The 25,556-nt window shown below is 34.0% G+C and overlaps 1 long non-coding RNA gene across 1 annotated transcript; it reads right to left on the reverse strand.

Moving 5' to 3' along the window:
• Nucleotides 1-693: 693 nt before the first annotated feature.
• LOC123529562 (uncharacterized) lies at nt 694-24,937 on the reverse strand. Its single transcript, XR_006682174.2, has 3 exons — nt 24,337-24,937; nt 2,285-2,434; nt 694-1,877 (listed from the first exon to the last, which is right to left on the reverse strand). It is a non-coding gene; the product is annotated as an uncharacterized LOC123529562 (long non-coding RNA).
• Nucleotides 24,938-25,556: the final 619 nt, after the last annotated feature.

Here is a 25,556-nt window from a genome sequence, read left to right on the forward strand (position 1 = left end):
AACTGCAACATGTTGCAAAAAATATGAGATAAAAACAGAATGATAATTCTAATAACCCAGTTATACAGACCTTTCCTAACTAAGAGATGTAATGCATGCAAATTGATGAAAAGTGACAGAGAAAACTCACAACACATTGAATGATCCGTTCGTTGCTACAAAACATGAATCGTGATGCTGTACCACTAAAAGACTGAAAAACCTATGTTGTATAGACTCAAGTGCTCCAGGGTATAAACTTTACTTAATAGCAAGCGTTCTTTGGAATCGTATGTATATGGAGTTCCACGGAGTCAGTTTTTCTTCTGAGAAGCAACCTTTATTAGCAAAAAGCTTTACCCAAATCATTGGATAATCAAGAAGTTTTTCGTTTTGGAATAATGTGTTAGTGAAAATCAAACGCTCCGTGGAGGCAGTTTGTCTTCTGAGAATAACGCGTTAGTGAAACACCATTTTTGAAAATCAAGGGCTCCGCGGAAGCAGATTTTCTTTTGAGAATAACGCGTTAGTGAATCATCTATACATATATATTTATTTTTTTTTTTTTGGAAATTCAAACGTTTTATAGAGAATATTGTTTTGTTTTGAATTTCTATTTAGAATCAGGTGTCCATAGAAAAAGTTTTTCTTCTGAGAATGACACGCTGTTTTTGCCCCCCCACCCCCCTCCAACCCCATATGAAAAAAGGTACGCAGATATCGTCGATTAACATAATCCTCATTGCATCCATCTTGCCAATGACGGAGCCGTGTGCTTCAGTTCAGGTTAATATCTTGTAGTTAAGTAATGTAAGAAAAACTGTTCTTCCTACCTGACGGAAAGGTCAATGCTGCAATATGTTACTGTTTTATTAAGCTCTTTGTCTTTTTATTCATATTCTGCCATTCAAGCCTACTCAGTATAAACGTAGAAATAATAATATATACTCATTACTTAGTATTAACGAGCAGATGTTGCGGCATACCAATGGTCTCAGCGTATTGTTTTATGGGCCCCGTAACTATAATTAAAGCAAGGAATTGAAGATTTTGGAGTCAGTCACCGACATGTAGTTTGCAACGTTATGAATATAAACTAGAAAGGGCAATGTCCTCTCTATGCAACTACACTTCACTATATCTTGTGGCGCGTCACGTTAAAAGGTCCGTAATTATTTCGGTAATCATGAACTTTGAATTTGTAAAGCGTCATTTTTATCATTTAAATGAATTTACATATAGTTATCTAGAGATTTTGACCGGTAACTGGCGTTTTCCGAAGACACTGTTCTACTCGATGAAGAGTCATGTTAAAGACCAAAAAAAAAAAAAGAAATTAAGATAATTTTTGTTGGTTTGACGTCACACCAACATACTTATAGTTTATATGGCAACTTCCCAGCTTTGATGGTGGAGAAAGACCCAAGGTGCCTCTTCATGCATTATTTCGGACAGGCACCTGGGCGGAACCTCCGACTTTCCGTGAGCCAGCTGGATGACTTCTTCTCACGTAAAAATTTTACATCTTAACGGTGAGCAGCAAGTTTCAAGATATTTCTTTCTGTATCTTTATTATGTTTCATAAAAAAGCTAAATGACACACGAAAATTCACTTATTTTCGTAATTCCTAAATGATATAATATAAAATATTGATAATGTGTGTCTAAATAATCGTATGTGATTTCATTTTCTGGGACCTGGCTCTTAGAATTTTAGGAATGGCTAGTCGTTGCGAAAAATATCTTTGGGATGCAATTGCATGCCATGCAACAAAACGTGCGTGTTTTTCAACTGCAACAAAACCTTTTCCTCTTAACTGTTCGTATTCCTTCTTCAAAGAAAAACAGAAATGTTGCATAACCAGTCAGCCATTTCGAAATGCACATGTTCTTGGAAACTGGAAGAAAAGAAGAATGGTAAATGCATTTAATGCTGCATTTACTTAATTACATAAGAATCTGTTTTACTTTCTGTTACAAGATAAGAAGTTATGTTTGTAATGCTGAATGTTTTCCACAGGTGGTATATCCAGACTATTTTTAGGATTCAGCACAAAATGATAGAAAATAATCTTCGCATGCAATTCAATATTTGGTAATTTTTAACATTAGAGCCCAAAAAGGATGCATTATTAAATCCACGTGACTTTCAACAGAAAAAATGATGAGAATTAACATAAAACAAGCCGAATATGGCAGAAGACTAGAAATATAATTCTGCAGATTGTGCTGGTAATTTTGCACAAACACACAAAAAATATAAAAACAACGCCAAACAAAGTAGTGTAATGGAATAATTCCATACTTAGCTCTAACATGCACGCAGAACGTCGAAAAGCACGCAAAACCCATGCAACAGGTTACTTGACGGCCAGGAAGCCATTGCCATTGCATTGAGCGACGTTGTTCGATTCTGAATATTTCTCCAAGTACTTAATATACAGAACTCAAGACCCTGTTAGAAACAAAAGTATTCCGAATGAAACTTTTAAACGGAAGCAGTAAGAGTGGCATTCTATTAGTACGAACACTTTAAATAGCTGGTCTTCTTTATTCGATATAAAATTGACAAATTTCAAATGACTGCAACACACATCAGGACCCATTTGAAATGTAAGTAACTTACATTTTCTTGAAGAAAGGTGTCAGGTGCTGAATAAAAATCAAAAGAAAATTGGGAGTTATGTTTGATGCAAGAAAACATTTTTAGTCAAACACACAGACTGCAAAATCAACTAAAAAGTGCGACCACAAATTGTAATGGTGGTGTATGACCTAAGTTTCCACGAATAAGAAAAATCAACAACAACACGTGTAGCGTTTGTTCATAGATAATTATTAACTTCCAACGTTTCGGCGTTAAGCCTTCCTCAGGGAAGAATAACAATAAAAACAACGGACGTGACGTCGTTAAACAACGTCGCGTAAAAAGGCGGTAAAATGTATACAAAGTTTAGATCTACATTATTTACAATGTTAAATAAATTAAAAATAACGTTCCTTTAAACGGATTTAACAAACATACCGAGTAAATTGTCGGATAGTGTTTATACAAAATTTCCTATACTTATGTATATAAAAAACAGAAATAGGAAAAAACAACGATATACTCTGCATTACATAATTATCTATATATGTAGATCAATACAATTAGTTGATTGGTCAATTAATATCAAATAAAACTTTAGAATTTAAACCATCTGGATAGAGCGTTTTCAGTTTATGTATCCACACTGTTTCTTTTTTTCTTTTTTTTCTTTTTTTTTTTCTAAGTTTCCACGACAAATTCTGTCATTTGATTATTTCATTAACAAAGTGCTACATAACATAGATCTGCCATGTGATTTCAGCAAAATAATGCAAAGAAAATAAGGAAAACAGTTCTGCAGAGAAAAAAACTGTGAACTATTTGAATCCGCCATTATGCAACTACAATTTTTTTCGCGCCATTTCTCTATTTAATTCTGTATACCAAATATAAGCTGTATCATGTAAAATATACATGTTCCTAGCTTTCATGAAACAGAAAACAATGGGATCGTACAAGTTCACAAGGACTTTAATAATACATACATATAGAAAGAACACTTTAAAAAACAACAAAAAAAAAAAAACATTCACCATGAACAATATAATTATAAATCGCTTATTGTTAAGCGGATGCGGGAAACGGGATATATAACAACTGTTTTGAAAAGGCACTGATACATTTTCACTACTATACAAAACAATATGTCCTTTATCAACATAGAATCATGCATTGCAGTATGACGGCTACAAAACTTAATATACGAGAAAAGCAAGAAGTGTAACTACAGTACTTTAATAAATTACTATGATGAAAGCCATAGTTTTTGAAACAAAGTAAAAATATTGATAGCACAGTCTGTCTAGGTTAAATAATGCTTGTGTTGATGCGTCCAAATTGTGCAAATGAATAGTAAAATCAGCATATCCGTCAGTTCAAAAAGTTGATACGTTATTATCTAAGAAGAACGAAATTACTATACTACAAACGAAGCTGCTTTTACTAAAATTGTTTTGTTAATTGTTTTCCGCTCGCCTCTTATACGCACTTTATTACAACTTGAAGGAGCCGGTAGTTCTCGTTTGTTTCAGTATAGAACATACGCTCACTTTTAAGGGCATTTTTAAGTGCCCTTTATTCGTCAGTGTCCAATCTGCTCGGATTAATTTGTGGTTAATTCAAGGGTTTCCTAAATATAATTGATATAATATTTCCTATAACTCTTCTAGTCTTCCAAGAATGGATTATGATGCTCTTTAATGACAATAGATATAATATTACAACGCCCAGTATCATGTTGCATTGTTCGTTATATTAAAAATGGTGGCATGGTCGGTTCAAAATTAAATAATCGGATATTAGACTTTTTGAGATTGGCCTATAAGCTCAGTTTTAATACCTTAGTTTTAAGAAGAGTGAAAATTCACATGTATAGCACACACAGTTGTAACAATATTAATACATATAGTCAGTCTGTATACCCTACACTCATTTCTCTTTCCATTTTAATTGTATGAAAATACTTTATGATCCCAGTGTTCTCAGATATGACCACTTTGATAAAGCAATTGTTTACTGAAATCATTGTTGTGGTTTTTATTGTTGTTGTTGTTGTTCAGATACGGAATACAGGAACCGGAAAGAAATAAGAGCATATGGAAACATAGACGGACACGTGGAATATAAGATAACCGAAAATATCAAGATGATTTACTTATGTTTGCCTATATCCGACCACAAATACGTCATAGCTAATTGTACACTTCAAATGTTTCAAGGAACTCTAAATTTTGTACCATGTATGCAGTATGTGGTTTCTCCAAATGAATTTACGGAAACCTTTGTAATAAAGTTGTAGGAAATCATTGGAAAGGTAAAGAGGTGATACGAAGCGCATTTGTTCTTCTTTCTCTCTATTTTTCTACTGTTCTAACTTAGGGCGCCTTTGCTTTCATATTTCGTAACCGTAAACGCGTTTTCATGGATAAACTGATACTTTATCATTCATTAAATAAAATTTCAACAAATGACAATTTATCAACCGATATCGAGAGTAATGAAAATGCATTTCATTTCACTTTTGTACATAATAGGTACCAGCAAGTACACGAACTCCCATGGAAAGAAAATGCGCAAGAGGTCTGCCGTAGGATTGTTAAAGGATATTTTTAGCTTATCAGATAATCTGGAATGTAGAACAGGCAGTGGGGGTCTATTTTGAAAATGTTATTTCCAAATGAGGAAGTGCTTAAATACAGTATAGGTAAATGATTTATTTACATAAATACCCGGCAAACTTCACGTTCGTTACAAGGTAACAGTACCCGGCTGCTCTTGTGTTGAATGAGTTACCTGAGCTGATAAAGGAATGCAAGATTATACGAGTATATTATGAACTTATTGAGGTATTTGGGGACATTTGCGCAGTCATAAATTCCTTACAAGGTGTTGTGAATTATGATAAAGCATATTTCTGGTGCATGAAATAAGAAAAATCTGGGACCTTTCTTATTTTTAATTATGGTCATATTGCATTTTTGTTTTTATCATACATAGAGTATACGCATGTCATAATTATTTAGTGTAAAAAGTATATATACATTTATTGAATGACAAACCATTCGGTAGTTTATAACATGACATCAGAAATAATTGTTTGTATTTTTTTTTTTTGAAGTTTTAATCAAAATTCACTGTTTATGGACCAGTCAATGGCACAGATTATGGGACGGCGATTTATATAGCTAGCCATGTTATAAAAATTGCTAAATACGGTAATAGAAATATCATTTATTATTTCACTAAGTCTCTTTAATTGATGATATTAAAATGGTGTAGTTATGATTATATTAAAGAGTGATTACGTACAACAGAGTATTAGTTTAAGATTGCCATATTTGGTCAACCAGTTTATAGAGCCATTTAAGATGTTATAAACTAGCTACTGAATGACACCGGCACACAAGTATTTATTTTAAGATATTTACTTAACTACACGATTAATTATTTTCACATAATATTATGCTTAATTATAATTGCCGAAACAATGAAGACATTATTTGAACAATGCGGCTTTTAGTCCAAATGAGCACTAATCAGGTAAATTGACCCCTTGTAACCTCGTAATCTCGTTCACTCGTACAAGATACGGGGATAATAAACTCACTCCTTATTTAGAGATGAATTTTATTTACATAAGTATCACGACGGGAGTAACTTGTTACAAAGATAACCGCGTTCTTTTCAGCCTTTTGACATAGTTACCGGATAAATCACTGGATGCAGACGAGACAGTTTTAATGAATTTTCGGTACACAAATGCCGTGTTATTACTGTCGGATTCTAAATCATGAGACATGTATTAAGATTAATTACCTTTTGTCTTCGTTCCCGGTTACCGAGTGTAACTGGTTAAAATGCAGACATTGCATGGTTCAAACTATTGCAAAAACATTACTCTTTCGTTTTTAGGTTTAATATCAAGGTTACCGGAAGTTGATGCGTTTAGCCAGATGCGTGTACGTTTGTACATGAAACAATGTCTTCCGATAAGCACTGCATTTTTATTTGTTTTAATTATTCCTTATACTGTTTGTTCATAACATATGTGTGAGCAAAGCACTGTTCATGTAAGATTCATATCTACGCAATTTTTATGTACTAACTCCAGGTACCTTTAAACCTTTACCCTGCTAAGTTTTTAAAATGGATTGGTCTATCATTCAATTTGGGTAGTACCATTTATTATTCGTAGGGATGTTCACTGAAAATGTACTCACTGAATAGCTTGGCCTGCAGTGGCCGCAAAGGCAGAATCACATGCCTCCAGCTGGCTAGACTAGCCACTAGACTGATAATTAAGATATTTCTATGATTGTTTTCTCTTTTTTGTGTTCAAAGAGACAAAAGCAAGTCTATTCTAGAGATTTTCTATGAGGACTGATGTTAAAATTATCATTATTATGATATGGGACATAGGATATAGACTGGCTCAGTTCACTACATTAAATAAAAAAAAATGTAAAAAAAATATCATAGTCTAGGAGCTAGTCTACCAGCTAGCTAAAGGCTAAGTAGCTTCAATGCCAAACCTATAAACTTCAATATTATCTTTTAAGGAAGAAGCATAGATATTTAAAGCCCAAGGCCAAACAATGGAACCAATGGTCTGTATTTAGACCAGAAACAATCAGTGTGATTGTATGAAGACTTCCTCAACCATTTCTGGCAAGGGGCGTTAACCCATTCACAAATACAGTCATATGCAGGCTGTTTCTTCTCATATAAAGATATTTGTTTATTTGCACTTCAACCAACTTTGCCAACACCCAGATTTAACTTTGAACGTTTCTCTTACAATTGTGACTACACAATGATTTTGCAACATCAGTTGCAAAGTAGCGGACACTTATGCATGTCCTTTCCATTTGTAAGCAAATACTTAAAGACAATACACTTGTCTCTACTTGAAACTGATTAAACCATAGATTTAATCAAAGTCGTACCGGGAAGTATTTAGTACATTATACAAACGCACTTGATATAGTTAAAATCGTGCCCAAACTTGCCCGCGAAATCTTTCTTTTGTACATTGGCCTAATTTCATATGATTATCTATTTTTCAAAAGCGGAAGAAATATGCGGTTACAATTTACTGTGCGAGGTCAAGAGCTGAGCGTATTCCTGGAATGCGAGCCACGACCTAGTGTCATTTTTCGAAAATTGAGTGACGAGCATAACAGGACATGTCCTGAATTTTGCAAAACGAAATTATTATGTAAATATCTATTGTTGCAAAATTATTAACTAATGCTATCATCACAAGTCATGTTACAGTGTGTGCAAGAAATTACATAGACATGCGTTTTACTATAGGCATTTATTTAATGAACCCTAGCCACCGAAGGCATTACTTGTATCGAACCAGTCAAAAGATGCATTTCATTTTTTTTAACCAAGCATAATCCGAACATTGACCAATGGCTAGGCAGCTTTCTGATCAGGGTCTCATATCACAGATATGTATCCCTGGAATCATTTTTCATACACGCGCATTTTTCGGAAATATTTTGTAAATACGGTAATATGAAATGCAGTTACAAGTTTTTTCTGCATTCTTAGGTCTAACATACAGAAAGTGTCCTATTCAACTATTTTGCAGAAATGTGAAGTAGCATAACTGGGAGCATTTCACTTTTGTAAGGATCTCTCTGCAATTAAAAACGTAATATAAAGAACATCTATGCATCAATTACTAGTAGTTATGAAAAAGTAAATGCATTTTTTTGTTTTAATAAAGAATGATACCTATAGCATAAAACAGTTCTGTAGCCAGCCTGAAACATTTTGTATTCAATAAGAATTTTGAATTATGTTAAAGGTTTATATGGTGCATTTAAATTACTTCATGTGATGTTACATTTTAATGGGTCCATGGGATGTTACGTTTTAATGGTTTCATGGGTGTTGCGTTTTAATGGCTTCATGAGATGTTGTGTTTTAATGACTCCATGGGATGTTGTGTCTTAATGGCTTCATTGTAATTACATGCTATTTGTCGAATAAAATATTGTTTAAACTAATGGCTTCATGAGATGGTACGTGTTTAATGGCTTCATGGGAGGGTATGTTTTAATAGCTTCATGACATTGTGTGTTTTAATGGCTACAGGAGATTATAATTATGCGATTTAATGCCATTTGGATGTGGTGCGTTTTAATGGCTCCGTGTGGTGCTGCATTTTAATATATTCATGAGGTTGTTGTTTCATGAGGAAAAAAGCTTTATAGCAAACTTTAATTGTTAATACATCAATTTGAATACATTTTACACCTGAACTTGTCACATGGATCTAGAACACTTACCTGACATGAACATGGCACAATAACAGAAATAGAACAAGTAACAGCCTGAATTATTTATGGAAAACGCGTGCCTTACGTGCAAAAAAGACAAACAAAAGAATTTTCTTCTTTTTTTATGTATCCGCGGAAACAATTTACCTGGAATCCTACACTGAAAACCATATACAACTATATTAAATGAGATATTTTCTAAGACCAGGTGTGATTTTTGAAACTTAATTGAAGAATTGAAAATGTTTATGATATCAAATATAGTAGCAATTATTGAATTGATATTAACTTGTGGTTATTTCTGTTTTAATCATAAACTTTTAGCTGAGGTGGAGGAAAATTATTATGAAACGTTGTCGCCTTTGAAAACACCATTTAAAACACCACCGAGAAAACATAAAATGTGTCTGCTATTCATAGGCACTGAGGTGTTTTGAAAGAAATATGATTTCAACGGGTAGGGAATTTTGGTAGCTAAATGTGCCGTCAAAACGTTAAACTTTAATTACCTTAGTCAAATTTTATTGCAATATACGGGTAAATACAATACAAAGAAAACACTTTATATGCATATGACATGGCTGTTACAAAAAAAAAGACAACAATGAAACATAAAAAATGTTGATAGAAGATATAATATATATATATATATATATATATATATATATATATATATATATATATAATGATGTTTTACTAAAATTTAGATATTTTTATATGCGTATATAATTTCATTACCTTATATAGACATAGTATAATGTATCAACTGACACTATAGGTGCCATGTTCCGTAATATGAACTGGACTGACGTACTTTGAAGTCAAAGTCGTGACTGATAATATTACTTTCTTTACTTAAATCATTAAAATCGTACTAAACTTCACTGGAGGGACACGACGTAAATCGTGAGACTATATGCAAATGAGTTTGATAAAGACATAAACTATTGCAATTTTCCTCAACAGTTCACATTTTAAATGTTTTACATATTTACGTGCACTGAATAAATTATATAAAATCTTTTAAGATATGCTTTTTAAGTGCGTAGTAAGTATATATACCTTTTTACGTTCTCAGACTGAAAACTTGAGAAAAGGTCGTAATTGACTGTGTCAAGTTTATAACGAAGCAAGGTCACATTCAATGACGGGCACTACTTAAATACCTTAGGTGTGTAAATTACACCTGGAGTGTATAATATAGGTACAATTAAATCTTCCTTTAGTGTCATTTCGACTCGTGAAGAAATTAACATTGAGCTTGATATAAATACATGATAAAATACTTGACTCAATTTTATTCTGAGAAAACTGATAATGAAAATAGTCCCGGGAAAACAAGAGGACGTCTGAGGTTAAACTTTTTAACGGAAAACAAAGAGCCAATTGAGAAAAAAAAACAGCTATCTTGCTTCTATTGTCTTTTTTGTGTTCAGTATAATCTTGTCATCGAATATTATTTTCAAATTTCCGCATAATATCAAATAAGTGCGATCATATAGGCAGTACTTGAACATGCGAGTTTTTCTCTGAAATTTAATATTTCATGATTTAAATATCTTGTTTTTTACGGTTCAACATTTGGGTCTAATTCTTCCAAAATATGACAAAATTATAATATAATATGAAGTTGCCCTTCAGGTTAATTTGATCACGAGTTGCGAAATATTAGGAGAACAAATCGACGTAAATAGATTTTACATAATATGCATGATATGCCAGATTAAATGCACGTGCCTGTCATATGTCAGTAGTTAAAATACCCATAGTATTAAATATGTCCTAAATCGTGATCCTTTCAACAAGATCATTAAGTATAAAACTATATATAAATAAAAGTATTATGTTGATAATTACGGTTATGTAGACACATTGATTTAGCTTAACTATAGAGTATTAACTCTCATTACTGTTAGTGGATTGAGTAGTGCAGTATTTGGCAGGTTGAACTATTACGCCAGCGATCCGCGTTCGTTTCCCGGTCGCGGCTGATATCCCGACTAACACTGCTGGGTGCTCTGCTTAAATTGGCTTGGTTTCAGCAGTGCTGGTCCAGACTGGATGTTGGGCATATCCCGTGAGATCGACTATAGCAGAAAAAAGTTGTTCCATCCATTCCAGGCGGGTACATCTGTTTGACTACACAAACAACATGAACCTATCTTTACCTTTACACTTTATTAGGGTTTTAGCAGAACGAACCCCGGCTACAGCCCGCGGCTTGTCTCATCGGCGATGACGTGAATTGTCTAAACAAAAAAGTCGATGCAGCTTTCCTGGGTCTGCATAAAATGTTAACCTTTACCCTGCTAAATTTCTCATCTTTCAATTTCGACAGTACCATTAACTGTAAAAAGGAGTGTTTACCGAAAAGATACTGACTGAATGGCGAACAGTGCAGATCTTGATCAGACAGTACGGATATGCAGGCAGATCATGATCAACAATGGTCGCAAAGGCAGAATCAGTCGTGTCTAGCATGATAAGGGATAAGTGCAAGTTCTAGACTTTAAACGGAGATAAAAACTGACCGGGCTGAAATAATGGAATATGACCGTATGACTAAATTTTGTGGGTGTGAACCCGACAGACAATTCGGTCGTTTGCGGAATCGAGGTGTAATAAATTAGTATAAACTATACTATAATTCGGACTCAGGGCCATTATGAAGCACGCAGACGACAAATGTTCAAACACTCTATATAGACAGGAATATGTTTGACCTCACCTTCCTTTCACCTTGTGTAAATAAAGTCACCCCAGTTTTCGTATGTGTGTCATAGATATATCCAAAAACGGAATGTCAAATAATGATAGAGGGTTTGCCCAAACACGATTTGTACCTGTCGACTCTGAGCTTGAAATCATGAATGAAACGTTATCAGTTTGTAAAATGCAGAGGTCCGAGGACTTGATTAAACTCGACATTCCACGTTATCGAATACTTTTACCTTTCTCTTATTAAGTTTACTGTGGAAAAGAAATAAAATCAAAATTAAGAAAATTAAGTTCAAATAAATATCTAAATAAGTAAATTATTGTGCAATTTTGTTTCACGTTGCCATTAAAATGGCTGCAATTTTGCTCCAATTCTGAAATATTCGTAAATTTCTCATTTTAGCCGAATTTTACACATTCTTTCACTATTTCAAAGCAATTTTTAAGACCTTGAAAAAGAATAAACACGAGAGCAACATTGTCTTTTCCTTTTATTGTAGATTTATGTAGAGAGATCAGCTGAATGAACAACAGATAATCAAAATAATTAAAATTTTGTTGTTATACCTCAAGCCTATTTGCCGTGAAAGTCAAGCGGATATTACAAAAAAAAAGAAAAACAATCTTGATTCTATATGATTGCATCTATCAGAATAAATTCATTCCTTAAAATAGCAGACTTTATTATCGCTATCCCGATTTAGCCGAAACAGTAAACATTCAACGGAAACATACACCCTGAAAAAAAAATGAAGGTAAGGGCTAAAACCGAACAAAGCTTCCGTAGGCGAAACGGAAACCTCCTTTGAGTACCACACGCAGTTTTCCGTTTACGCATTACATTTCATTTAACCAATCAAATTCCTTTATTTTTACAAACAAACGCTTCTGATTGTCTTGGATTTCAAAATTTATGAATGAATCGCTTGGAGATTTATAAGTTATATAAACAAACATAAAATAGTTCAGGATGGGCGATCTGTTTACCCAGACACTTCAGATAAGTATTTCGTACTCAAATTAGCCTAGTGCTCGGGGGATAAATTCGTTTAAAAAGTAGTCCGTCAATATTGGTACAAGCTTTGAACAGTGATAGAATTTAACTCTAGCTGAGTTCGTCCTAGACAAAATCGTGCTGTGAATTCTAGATTAACATATTTTAGTTTTCGAGTGACGTAGGTATCTTGTCCGTGTGCGAGTTTGAAATAATTATTTAAATATTTGATAAAAGGTACACGAGAAATGTTCTAAATAACTGATATCTTTGAGTAAACCATCCGTAAGAATATTAATTGTGCAATTAAACTGTGTCCCAAGTTCTTCTTTTTAACACTTGACACGGGTTAGTCGTTCTAGTTTGGATGTTATTAGAACTAGCTTGTATTACGTTATGTTCCGTACACTCTCGAGTTGGTCCTATCCCATATTGAACCCATTATTTTATATTGTGCATAGTACGGCAATAAAATACTGGTACTAAACATAGCTGTTCAAACGAGGTTAAGTTGTTAGCTGGCTGGCTTTGTTCTGTATAATGATATTTTAAACAGGTTTTCAAAAAGCCTGGTTATTACACTGGCAAATGTTGGGCTGGCGGCCGGGCGGTGTCAAATCTTAGTTTACGCTCAATGACTTGAGATACGAGAGACCGGCTACAAAGAAACATCTTGCATAGGGACAGAGTATCGGACACAAAGGTCGAGGTCAAGGTCACCGTTGCTAAATATAGAAAAAAACAGCTTCCGTTAAACAGCTTGATTTAGAAATTACATATGGCAATGAAACTTGGCATGTAGGTAGCTTGCAAGGAGAGGGAGCTTGGAATTGCAAAATGAATCACTAGATTCAAGGCAAAGGTCACCGTTACCAATAACAGAAAAAACTGTTTCTGCTCAGTGACTTGAGTTGACAGTGACCGATTGCAATGAAAACTGATGTGAAGGTAGCTTGCAAAGAGACAAAGTTTGTGAGCGCATGTTTTGTAACTAGATCAAGATCAAGATCACCAGTTACCAAAGTAGAAAACAAAGTTTTTATATGGAAGCCCTGGAGGGACAATTGATTTCCGTACTTTCCACTTCTGACTTCTAACTTCTGCACTTCTCACTTCCAACTTCTTGACTTCCTACTTCCTACTTCTAACTTCTGCACTTCTGACTTCTAACTTCCACACTTCCGACTTCAAACTTCCTGACCTTCGACTTCTGATTTCCAACTTCCACACTTCTTACTTCCGACTTCTTATTTCCTTTTTCTTACTTCTGCACTTCTGACTTCTAACTTCCGCACTTCTGACTTCCAACTTCCTGACTTCTTACTTCCGACTTCCAACTTCCACACTTCTTACTTCCGACTTCCAAAGAGGGAAAGTTAGAAGTCAGAAGTGCGGAAGTTAGAAGAAGGAAGTAAGAAGTCAAGAAGTCGGAAGTAAGAAGTTTGGAAGTTGGAAATCAGAAGTCGAACGTCAGGAAGTTGGAAGTCAGAAGTGTGGAATCCATATTTTTAATCTACAGCCCTAGTATGTTCTATTCCATGATGGAACTTCAACATATTATATGCTTGTTATATCTGTACTTCTGAATAGGGTGACTGAATGCAATCAAATATGTGTAACAGAACTTGATATTTTTTAAATAGAACATGATGGCGTGATGCAAAGTTTAATACCTGGTTTTCGTGGAATTTCTATGTTTCTTGTCATATACATATATCTTATGTTTTGAGTGCCACAAGCAACTCTTGTTTACAAGCCCTACGTCTGTGCAATACTTATATAAGGCCCTGGAAATTGATAAAGTCTAGAATTAAGTCTCTAATAAGGCACTCAAAGTAAGTCTTTGATTAGGCCCTAGAAGTTAGTCTTCAATAAGGCCTGGAAGTTAGTCCTTAAATAAAGGCCCTTAAAGTAAGTTTTTGATAAGGCCTTGGAAGTAAGTCTTTGATAATGACAGAAAACGATTATTGAAAATCAGATTAAATATGAACTTGATAACTTATACTTCAATCCGAGAACCTAACTATACATGACTGGACTGGTTACAGACATACAAAAATAGTTCGTAATATACGCAGTTGAAATATTATTTCGCAATAAAACTTTGGCAGATGCTTCAGGTCCTAACAATGTTACACAGATACAGCTATAGCTTTTAAAGAGCACTTTGACATTTTGCTGTTTCGCAGCTGGAAATATGAAAAATTAATCAAAACGAAATACATGGGGTTTCTAGATTGATATTAAATGATAATGTACTCTTAGAAGAATTACAAAAATAGTTGTTTACTTGTTTACGTTAATAATCAATGTAAACATTTCTTACATAGTATATAGAGGTTTATAAATATTATTCATAATAACTGTATAAAGCAAGGAAAACTACGTCATTTTGTTTATTAATTTCTGAAGTCAACCACCTTTTACCAGCATCTTTTAATAACACGCTGTTCTCATTAAATTGGATGCACGGAAATGATATATTACAATACGACGTTCTTTGCTAGACAATTAGCCTGTGTCTGATTTCATCTTGGTTTCTTTACAGAAGAATAAAGGTGACTATTACATTTGATCGACTGTTGAACTTAAACTGGGAGATCTCAGTCTGGCTGAGAAAGGTGCGCAAAGTGTTGTTATATTTGGTCCTTTGGGATCATGGAGTCCATTCAATAGATGTGTAATAGCCTGAGTTCCGCTTAAGCCGGTGCTAGGGGGCGTGAGGGGCGTTTCACACTTTCATTACCTCTTATGAACAGACCCAATCAAACCGAGTCTGCCATTATTTTTCTTGGTTGCATTCTTTGCTTCCAAAGGATCTTTTTACAGATTTTATTGATTTTCTTTAAACTTGGAATCTATTAATTTAGTTCATTATTTCAAAAAAGTTTCATATAATTTACATTTATTAGATTATTGCTTTTTTTTTTGTACAAAATACATTCATCCGTAAGTTAAACCAAAATACCACTATTGCAAAACACAAGTTTTCGGCTTTGAAGACAGATTTGCAAAGTCTGTTTAGAATAAAGTAATTTCTGTCGTCATGCTGGTTCTAGCGTTCAGCCCGAAACTATTTTTTCTCTCTCGCAAAGGTAACGTGTATTTTTCAGAAAATAATATAAAGTAATAGAAATATATATTTTAAAGTTGGGACTAGGCTTGTAAATCTCACTGACTACTATTACGCATGCGGACGGTCTTTTACATCAGAACAAATGGAAATTGTTGTATACATTTTTAGTTACGTAAATGCTTAAATTGTACTCGCTAGAAAGTAGCTGACGTAAATAAAGAAAAAAATTACTTAAACGTTTTTGGTGTCAGTCATTTATTATACGGCCAAGCTACCGAGTGAATTTATAATACAACAACATCATACATCATAACTAAGTCTCATACTATGGATTTCTTTTTGTTCTTTTCTCCTCGTCAATGCGTTTCAATTATCTGTTCCTGGTGTCTTTTCCAGAATACTAATAGTTTAATTTGTCAGGTTTTGTACTGCGTATATACAAAGGGAGTGGTACAGTCTGGTTGATTTTTTACCCTGGGCTGTTTTCAAAGACAGATGACTGTTAAATACAGGTGGCCGCTAAAACATTTTCAGCTATGCTATTTAAACATAGCCCGCTACTTGTCACGTTTCTCTCACATTGACCATTTCCTATACAGCGTTAAAAGTAAAACAGATTCGCTATGTATCTCAGTAGATCAAGAAAGTTCTTTCAATTATTTTTTCGGCTCTGGAATGGTAAAGCACACTTCAGAATAATCAGTCACCTGACGGTCACAATGTTTCTGTTAGTTAGGCTAAAGTATGGGCTACAGTCAACACCGTACTAATGATATTCATCCGAGAAGCGTTCCATTTCGCAATATTATTTTGTTGGTCATTCTTCATCAGCAGTTTACTCCTGTAAAATATATTAATAATAACAGAACAAGTTCACAATATAGGTACACCACCTATCTATGTTACATAAGTCCCTAGCTATAGCACATGCAGCACTGTAACTATTAAAGTCCAGTTAAACCTTGAAAAGTAGGAAACTTTGCAAAATACATTTTTCTTCTTCAAGTTTTAAATTAATTTATTATATGTGGCAGTGTTTGGTTGCGTGTGTCGTGCGTAAAATGTCTTTATTTCAGTTTTCTTAGGGGCCATGGGGTCCGCTCAACCTACGGGCAATGTGCATCAGGGATGATGCCTATAGTATGAAGCCCAATCTGATATTATGTTTCTTTTTGTTCTCTGTTTACATCAAAGGGATCGATCTTCTTGCATATTATCGAATAGTTAAATCAGTGTTGATTATGATGACGTCATCAATGATTATACAATAGGCGGAGCCTGTATATCCGGCTCCAGGTTTGAATGGACAAAAATATTACGGAATGAACAAAATCTTTATACAATGAAATAACAAAAGAAACAAAAACACAGGTCAACTGGCGATAAACTAGGGAGCATATAGTTTAATACAGAGATTAGGTCATTGTATTCTTGTTGCCATGATATAAGGGCTGAGGAGACTGACTGCATGCATTTCCATCATTTCCACCAATCCTATGCTTACCTAATAATTCTGACATATATTTTCTTTTTCAATTACTTTCTTTTAAACATTCTTCTATAGGATAATACGACTTTAGTTTCAACTACATCCCGAGTTTCTGATTAAGAAAAAATTATTTTTCTTTCGTCTTGGAAAAGAAATCTTCTATTACATACCACATGTACATATTATGAAACCACCACTTGAACCTTCCTTAACTCATAACATCAATATTTGTGTCTATTTTTCTATACTCATATTTGCGAATGTTCGTTACGCAATATGTGCTAATTTTTGGGAAGCACAGAGTGATGTTTACAAAATAAGAAGAGTAAAAGAATCGTATCTTGTATTAGCGAACAGTTTAATTGCAGCAGTACTGCCAGTGCCGACTGTCATTAGCATATAGGTAGACTTGTTCAACAATTCCCGCTCGCACACGTCGTGCTTGTAAACACCCTTTTCTCACAAACAACCCTTTCTACTGACATTGCAATTTTATTCTATGAAACAAATAGCAAATCAATATTGTTAGTTTTTGTTTAACGAAATGATTTTACGAGACCACAATTAGAATCCTTAGAATGTTACATTACCCTTGCATTATACAACCAACCTTACTTCTCAGTATCTTTACTCTAGAGTTCTTGTATCATAACACCACCCTCGTATAGCAAACAGTCACCAAAGCAACTAGGAAATCTCGCCAAAGCAATCAAGAAATGTGTCCAGTTTTTACATTTCATTGTTGAGCACAATGACTGGAACAGGTAGGAAAGATGGGCAAACGTTTGCTACGCTACATCCTATTTTGGAAAAAAACACCAACAATCGCCCTCTGAACCAGGCTCGAGCTGCTCGACCACAGCTGACTAACCGTTCAACTGTTTTTACCGGAGTGATGGAGATAATGAATGACACAAGTCCCCATGAAACACATCGTCCATTTTTGCTGTTGGAAATAACTAAGTCAAAACTTGTATTATTAAAGGGCAAGGGAATGTCTGACAATGAGTTAATTTTATATGAAAGCCATCCTCAAACCTTTCATAATGCTGGAAGAATTTTTAAAATCGGACCACTATTGAAAAAGATATGGCAGTTTGAAGTTTATGAAAATAGCTGATCATGGACTCAGCCATTTTAGTGTGTTTATGACGTCATTTACACACAGCTGAATTATTCATTTAGCAAATGACTACTTGAACAGATTAATTTCATATGTTTTTGGAGTGTAAGATGTAAAACATGGTAATTTCTTTCATTGTAGCTGGAAAAAGAAGAGAAATTATTTTATAGAAATAAGTAAATACAGTCTAAATACGTATCCAGAAATTAAATAATTCCGCCATTTTGTTTTATGTTGCCATGGAAACAAAATGGTTTTATCAAATGCCTGTCAAACCTGTGTTAAAGACCACCTCTGAATAGAGACCACCTGGCTCTAAAGACCACATGTTTTGTTTCCCATTTTAACATTTGCAGTGTATTTTAACCTGTGAATAAAATCCACCTCCCAATAAAGACCACATTTTGGCTCTCCCAAGAGTGGTCTTTATAGACAGGGTTGACTGTATTTAAATGGTCATAACTTTCTCGTGTATAAGCCGATTTTGAAAATTCTTTCACTCCTTTAAATGAATTAAGAAATCCTTACAGATGGAATTAACATAAGAACAACATTGCCTTGCCCGTTAAGCATCCATTTAAGGGAGTGATACAATTTGGCTGCATAAGACAGGTGGTTGCTTAAGACAAGTTGAAATTAGAACAAAATATCAGTTACTGGCTGCTTAAGGCAAGTGGTTGGGTAATAAAGGTGGCTAACAAGCACATGTTTACCTGAATCTTGGTGATTTAAAATTATTAAATCGATATTGGGTGTGGACATTAATGCAAAATTAGACACAAATAACTACATAATCGGATTAATCGAAGCACGTAATAACCTAAGAATTTCTTGTACAATTTCTAGAAATAAAAGAAAAAAAGTAAGAATACTTGTAGTCTCAGAAATATTTATAAAATCTCAGTCGGCTTTATTAACCTCCAGTGTACAAAGGTTAATGAAGACAAATCAATGGCCAATCCTTTTTCGCATCAATATTTTCTAATAAGAAATCACCAATCAGTAAACAATGTTCACGGTTGCTTTCATTTTTTAACCAACTCACAAATCCTTACTTACACTGAAATATAATTTGGACGTGTCGGAAATCATTGTTTGAAATATAACCAAAAAATTATTATTTTCTCAATGAAAAATATTTTAGACGGAGAAAACAACAAAGAAGGATTCTAACCAAATATGAGAGAACAGAAAGACAAAAATATATTAGATAACAAGAAAACTGTTACTAGTATACAAAAAAATCTCTTCCCCACTAAATGTGACATTGTTTATGTTCTTTAATGATTTAAAGCAGAACTTTTCTTCTCGTCTGCTAAAAATTTAATGATTAATTGGGAATCGATATTCTGAGATGCCGTCAACAAAATGTTATTGCGTCTGCAATATTGAATACCTCATTGAATTACAGAGACATGTGATCAGAAGTAAATCACGCTTGATTAGAACCACACCTACGTAGGGCTTCAAATGCACGTTCTACGAGAGTCAATAAAACATGTGCAATGTGTAATTGCGCATGTTTTTGTTTCCGACGGCCTAATTAAGATGTAGATGAGCAATGAGGCTGAATACGGGGGCGGTGTTATTGTAAAACATCCACAATATTTATTGTGACAGTTAAAAATAACACCCGAATAATTTTCCGAAAATTCTGAGAAAGACCGTCGAATAATTAATGGTACTATCACTGAAGTGCGTTCTTATTTTGGTAGTTGTTTTTTCTTCGAGTTTCATCGTAACATTTTACACCATTTTTTCTGGATGAAACTTTATTTTTCAACGTTGTTCAGCTTCCATTCAATGTTCATAAAAATGCGGTTGGAGGTAACAGTTACTATATATAGGTCGTATTTTTGCAAAATGATGTGACAATTTGTAACTTGGCAGCAAGGTCTGTTGTTTATTTTATACACAAGGGATATTACCTATTATCTATATTATCGCAGAAAATGTTTAGGACATGTTCGCAATATAGTTGTATATTAAAGCGATTCGTTCAAAGCTGATTTGGTAAAAACTGAAATGTTTTAGCAAAACACAAAGAATATCTAAGGAAGATGTTGTTACTATAGCAACGTGCCATATTAAAGCGAGAGTCATTTTAAGCATTTGTTGTTGGCAGCAAGTGATCTAAATTTTGAAAAGAATTTTGTTAAAGCTGCGTATCACTCGTTTTCATTAAGTGCAAATGCATGACCCATTCTTTAAAACAGTCCCGCGGAGGAGAGTCAAAATATGTACTTTGCGATCAAAATTGTGTTTAAGTTACGGTTATTGATACCATTTTCACGAGATGACTATCATAAAATCAATTATGCAATAAATAGAGGAAAATACCCGAGTGTCTTTTCATATTGACTTTATTCAACGAGTTTAAAGGTGGTCAATCACATTTAAACAACATTTAATGACATTTTTTACTTTTTGTATATTCTGGTAGAGAATTATTTAAGGAACAAAAAGACCGATTACATAGAGTTAGATTCCTATTTGAAATGTATATTTTATTATTTTTATAAAATTTTGTAATTACTCCCCTTTAATATGAAAGTATATAAAAAGCTGGGTATTTCTTTTTATTTCGATACAATGTCTAGTTTTACATTTGCATTTGATAGACATATCAACTATTGAACAATCTGAACCAAAATGCAAGTTTAAAAGCTGTGTGTAGCTTCTGAATTCATTTATTTCAATCTATCTTGGTTGCGCAACCAAGATAGGCAAAGGGAGGTAATAATAATTTTTCAAACTTGCGTTTCTAATGAATTCCATCTAAATACATAATTTTTAATGCAAATATTTTACAAATATATTACAATATGTCTAATATTTATACATTTCCTTAGGCAAAGTATGTTTATCAAATTTATACTTATGATAAAATAACTCTATCTTGGTTGGGCAACCAGGATAGGAAAATGAAATTTTAAAAATACCTCCAGTGAAAATCTAATTTGTATTAAGTGTTAAGTGAACATAAATGAGTGTAAATGATCAGATGCTAAAGTTTCGAACAAATCCGTTACATGGCCAAAATCTGATTATCCACCTTTAATAAAATGTTAAAATGCGAGGCTCTTCTATTCAACGAGTTTAACAAATTTAATATTGAAAGACACAAATGTAATATTCTTTTTATCACACGGTAGCTGTCCTACTGAAACATCAAAATTTGTTCTTTATTTACCTATTACAGACCAAGTCCTATACTATAAACGACGTCAGTGTCGAGGCTTTACACTAGTGTAATACCAAAATTATGCAACGACTTTATTTCACCCAAAAGACGTCAAACTTGTGATAAAACATATAAGTAATTATACAATAAAACATGTCTACTTTCATTTTCCTATTGTAACGTCTAAAATTATGTTCTGACACAACAAAATCTCTGTTCTGCGAGGGTATTAATAAGACATCGTTTTTTTTCTATTTGCCTTTTAATTTCTTTTATGTAAAATATGCATTGCTATTTTCACGCAATCTGCGAATGAGTAGCTTTTTACAAGGTTTTAAAGAAAATGCCTAGTAATCTTTTGCGGCATAATATCTCAGGCTTGAAATGTCAAACAGATCAAGTTCCCCCATTACGCAAGTAACAAACCAGAACACGTGTTCTTACAAGAAATGCTGCATCACTTTCATGTGTAACTTTACAGTTACTTCTTGAAGGTCATGCATACGATAGGAACTATTTTCTTTCTATAATGAAAACAAAGAAGACCTCCATAGTGTATGCGATGTGAGAAAATGATGAACCCGTTCTAAAAACTGGAAATAGATTGGTAGGGATCGGAGTTTTGGCAAGGATGGGAAAGGGTGTTTGACTGGCGTTTATTTTCTTTTCGTGCAACTTTTTTCACTATAAGTGCAGATCAAAATGGAGAGAAGAAAAATTCATGTCTCACAATCATAACCAGCTCAAAAGATTTTCACCACACTATTTTTCTGTATCCGGCATTGTATCGACTCTTCTAAATTAAGCCCTGATAGGCACCAAAGAGCTCGGCACAATTGTGACTATGGTTCCTATCTCTAACACGACCTTCTAAAATCAGAAGACATTTGAAGGTAAAGCAAAGCACCGCGAGGAATTCCGCGTGAAAGGTCACACTCGTTAATCGCCTGATTTCCAAAGACCAAATACAGTTGAAACTCGGTATCTCAAATTCCAAGGGATCTTTACTTCGGGATAACCGAAATTCGACATAAACTGATATTTTGTGCACATGTTTTCGGATGTCTTCAAGATAGCCGAAATTTTGAGATATGGGAGTTCGAGATGTCGAGTTTCATATGTTCTGTATAATTTCGTTTAAGTCATTAACGTATATGGAATAGCGTTCCTCACCACGTCAGATCTGCTTCGATCGAGGAGTTATCACACATCCATATAAGTACCCTATTTTTCTCATGTTTTTCTATTTTACATTTAACTCATTTGTATGTGAGTGTTTGTAAGGTTAACATGGGATGGTTCCCCGACCCATGTCTAACCATGTGACGGATAGAATAAACGGGGTTACCCATTGGGGCCTCAAACGAAAAAAAAAGTACTTTTTTTTGTAAAACAGCATTTCAGCATAATTGGTTGTCTTGTGCAGTTTTTATTGTTTGTATAATTTAATTATATGCTATTCTTCATTAGGACCTTGTGAAAGATTGACATATCCGTCGTAAAATAAAGTCTTTATTATTATTGTGATTATAAAAGTGATGTAGCAATTCTTGTTAGAATGAGAATTGCAAATCTATAAAGTTGACTTGAGTTAATGTGTCCCTCTATAGGCTACCAATCAAGATGTCAAAGCTGTTATCCAACCTTACCTCCATCACAAGCATTGCCAATATCGGGAATCAATTTCCATCAAACACAGGTTAATGAAGTTTAAAATGCAAATACATTTTATATTATAGGCAGGGGAATGCAAAGAAAAATATTAGACATTGATGAACACTGAATTAATGAGCATTTTGTACTTATTTAACTCGCTTTTTCAGCAGTTAATTTGGTGCTTGGACTTAAATTGCATAACTAACTGACTAGACGTAATAAATTTTAAACATACTGAAAATGGAGACAAAACAAGACTATAAAAGAAGGTCAAATTTTTTGTTTGTTTGTTGTCTAGATGGGGACTTGAGATGTTTTAAGGATGTGGCAAACCTTGTGTAAGCGATCTCGGGATAGGAGAAAGTCAACGTCAATGTTTCTGGAGGGAATGGTGGGTTTGAAATCCCTGCGGGAGTAATTTACTTTGTTGGCATATGATATGCCGACGGGCATTATCCTATAAAGACCACTGGTGAATGTATATCTGAATATGTGCAATACACAGGAAAGCAGGTCAGTTAGTACTGTTGGACTTTACCTGTTCGCAGAGAAAGCCGGCAAAGCAGCGAACAAACTTGTATCTGCGAACTAATCGATATCGGTAGCAGTTACTCACACCTGGAATTCTACGATCGCTGTTGGTTGCCTATATATATATATATATATATATATATATATATATATATATATATATATATATATATATATATATATATATATATATATAAAATTATTATCTAGTATATTAATATCTCATGGCTGTCGTTCACCGCGGTCGTCTGTTAAGTGGTCAAGGAGAGCAGGCGAGCTTAGGAGGGGCATACCATCAATATGGATACACATGATTTTGAGACTGGTGGGATCTTTCGGCAGTATTAACTCGAATAAATGTATTATTTCTTAAAATATAGTCACCAGATCTAACTTGACGGAACTGGAAAAATTTCTTTATTGGTAGCTCGAACCGTCGAAAATTGTACATCATATACGGATTTTTCCGGGCCCTGACGACGAGTTCGAGAGAATGGTGGCGTTCGAATTATCCGAGCTCAAGTGAACAAAGTTCGACTGTGTGTATACAATGGCACAATGGCATGCATGAACACTATTATTTTAGGTAAAAAGTGTACCGAACGAACTTGATCGGAATTGTTTCTTGACCTCCAATCCTTGTGTGTTGTTTATGTACATTTATATCAGTTTTACAAAGAAATGATAAGGGAAAAGTACTCACCACTATATTTGAACTTTGCAACCTTTTCCAGTTGTCGTCTGCTACATGCACCAGAAGACCTTTGAAGACGTCCTGATTACAGCGCTGACTAACTTATTTTATTTTGTCTGATCGACTAATTTCAAGTAAATTGTTCAATCACAGGTGATGAATAAGATTACGCCTGCAGACATTGCGAAATTGAGAAATATCACTTAATCGGCTTGTAATTTTACCACAGCACGTGACTTGAAAAAAATCTTGATGAAGTTAGAAAAAAACAAGAAAGTTGTAAACAACTTCTGATAAAAATAGAAAGAGAAACATGATCATAAACAAGTCGTTCATAATACGATAAAGCATAAAAATCAACATCATAAACACAAAAAGGAATGCAAAATTATCTAAGTATATATCAAAGTAACACTTTAGCAGCTCGTGAATACACTTGAAAATTACTAACAGATATCATTTTATATTATTATCAAATTCTTTCAACTGATCTCATCACAGTCACGTGAACTCTTGGGCGTAACAGAAAGGATATATTGGATTCGATTACTTTTTTCTCAAAGATTTGATTTTTCTTTGCTTTTACTTTCAACTTATTGGATTTGATGGTAAAACAATTGTTGCCTTTTAGGTTTGTAAATAACGGAAGTGATTTTATTTATTTCAGTCAATGTCCTTCAAATCTCACCACGAGCAATAAAGCGATGGTTACATTGTCCTTATATCAAGAGCGGGCGCAGTGGTCCACTGGTAACATTATAGGACTACGAAAACAACGGCCATGAGTTCGATCCCCGACTCGTTCGACTAAGATAATTAACATTAGGACAAGAGCCCCATGTATGTGTGCTTTACATGTGACACGCTAAATAACCAGGTAAGTCACTGGAAATTGAGTATCTTCTGTATCTTGCGCTATCCTCCCACTGAAAACTGCTAACAGTCTTCTGGAGGAGCCGGACATATCGTTTACCGGCGGTGATTATGAATAAGCACACATACATGCCCCTATGCACCGTTCTTCGAGGAATGAAAACGCAAATGTAAGAACGCCCTAAATAGAAAGATTTCTGCACTTGTCTGGAGTTACAACTGGTGTCATAAAATTTAGGTTAATGGTCTTTATACCCTCATTGCTCTTAATATTTCAGAGAAATACTAACCCAAGATGTCTATTTTGTGTTTTATATCAAACAATGTCGGCGGAAGTATAAAAGAGAAAAGGAATT

The sequence above is a fragment of the Mercenaria mercenaria genome, chromosome 13 (assembly GCF_021730395.1).
Source record: "Mercenaria mercenaria strain notata chromosome 13, MADL_Memer_1, whole genome shotgun sequence".
In the NCBI taxonomy this organism is placed as follows: domain Eukaryota; kingdom Metazoa; phylum Mollusca; class Bivalvia; order Venerida; family Veneridae; genus Mercenaria; species Mercenaria mercenaria.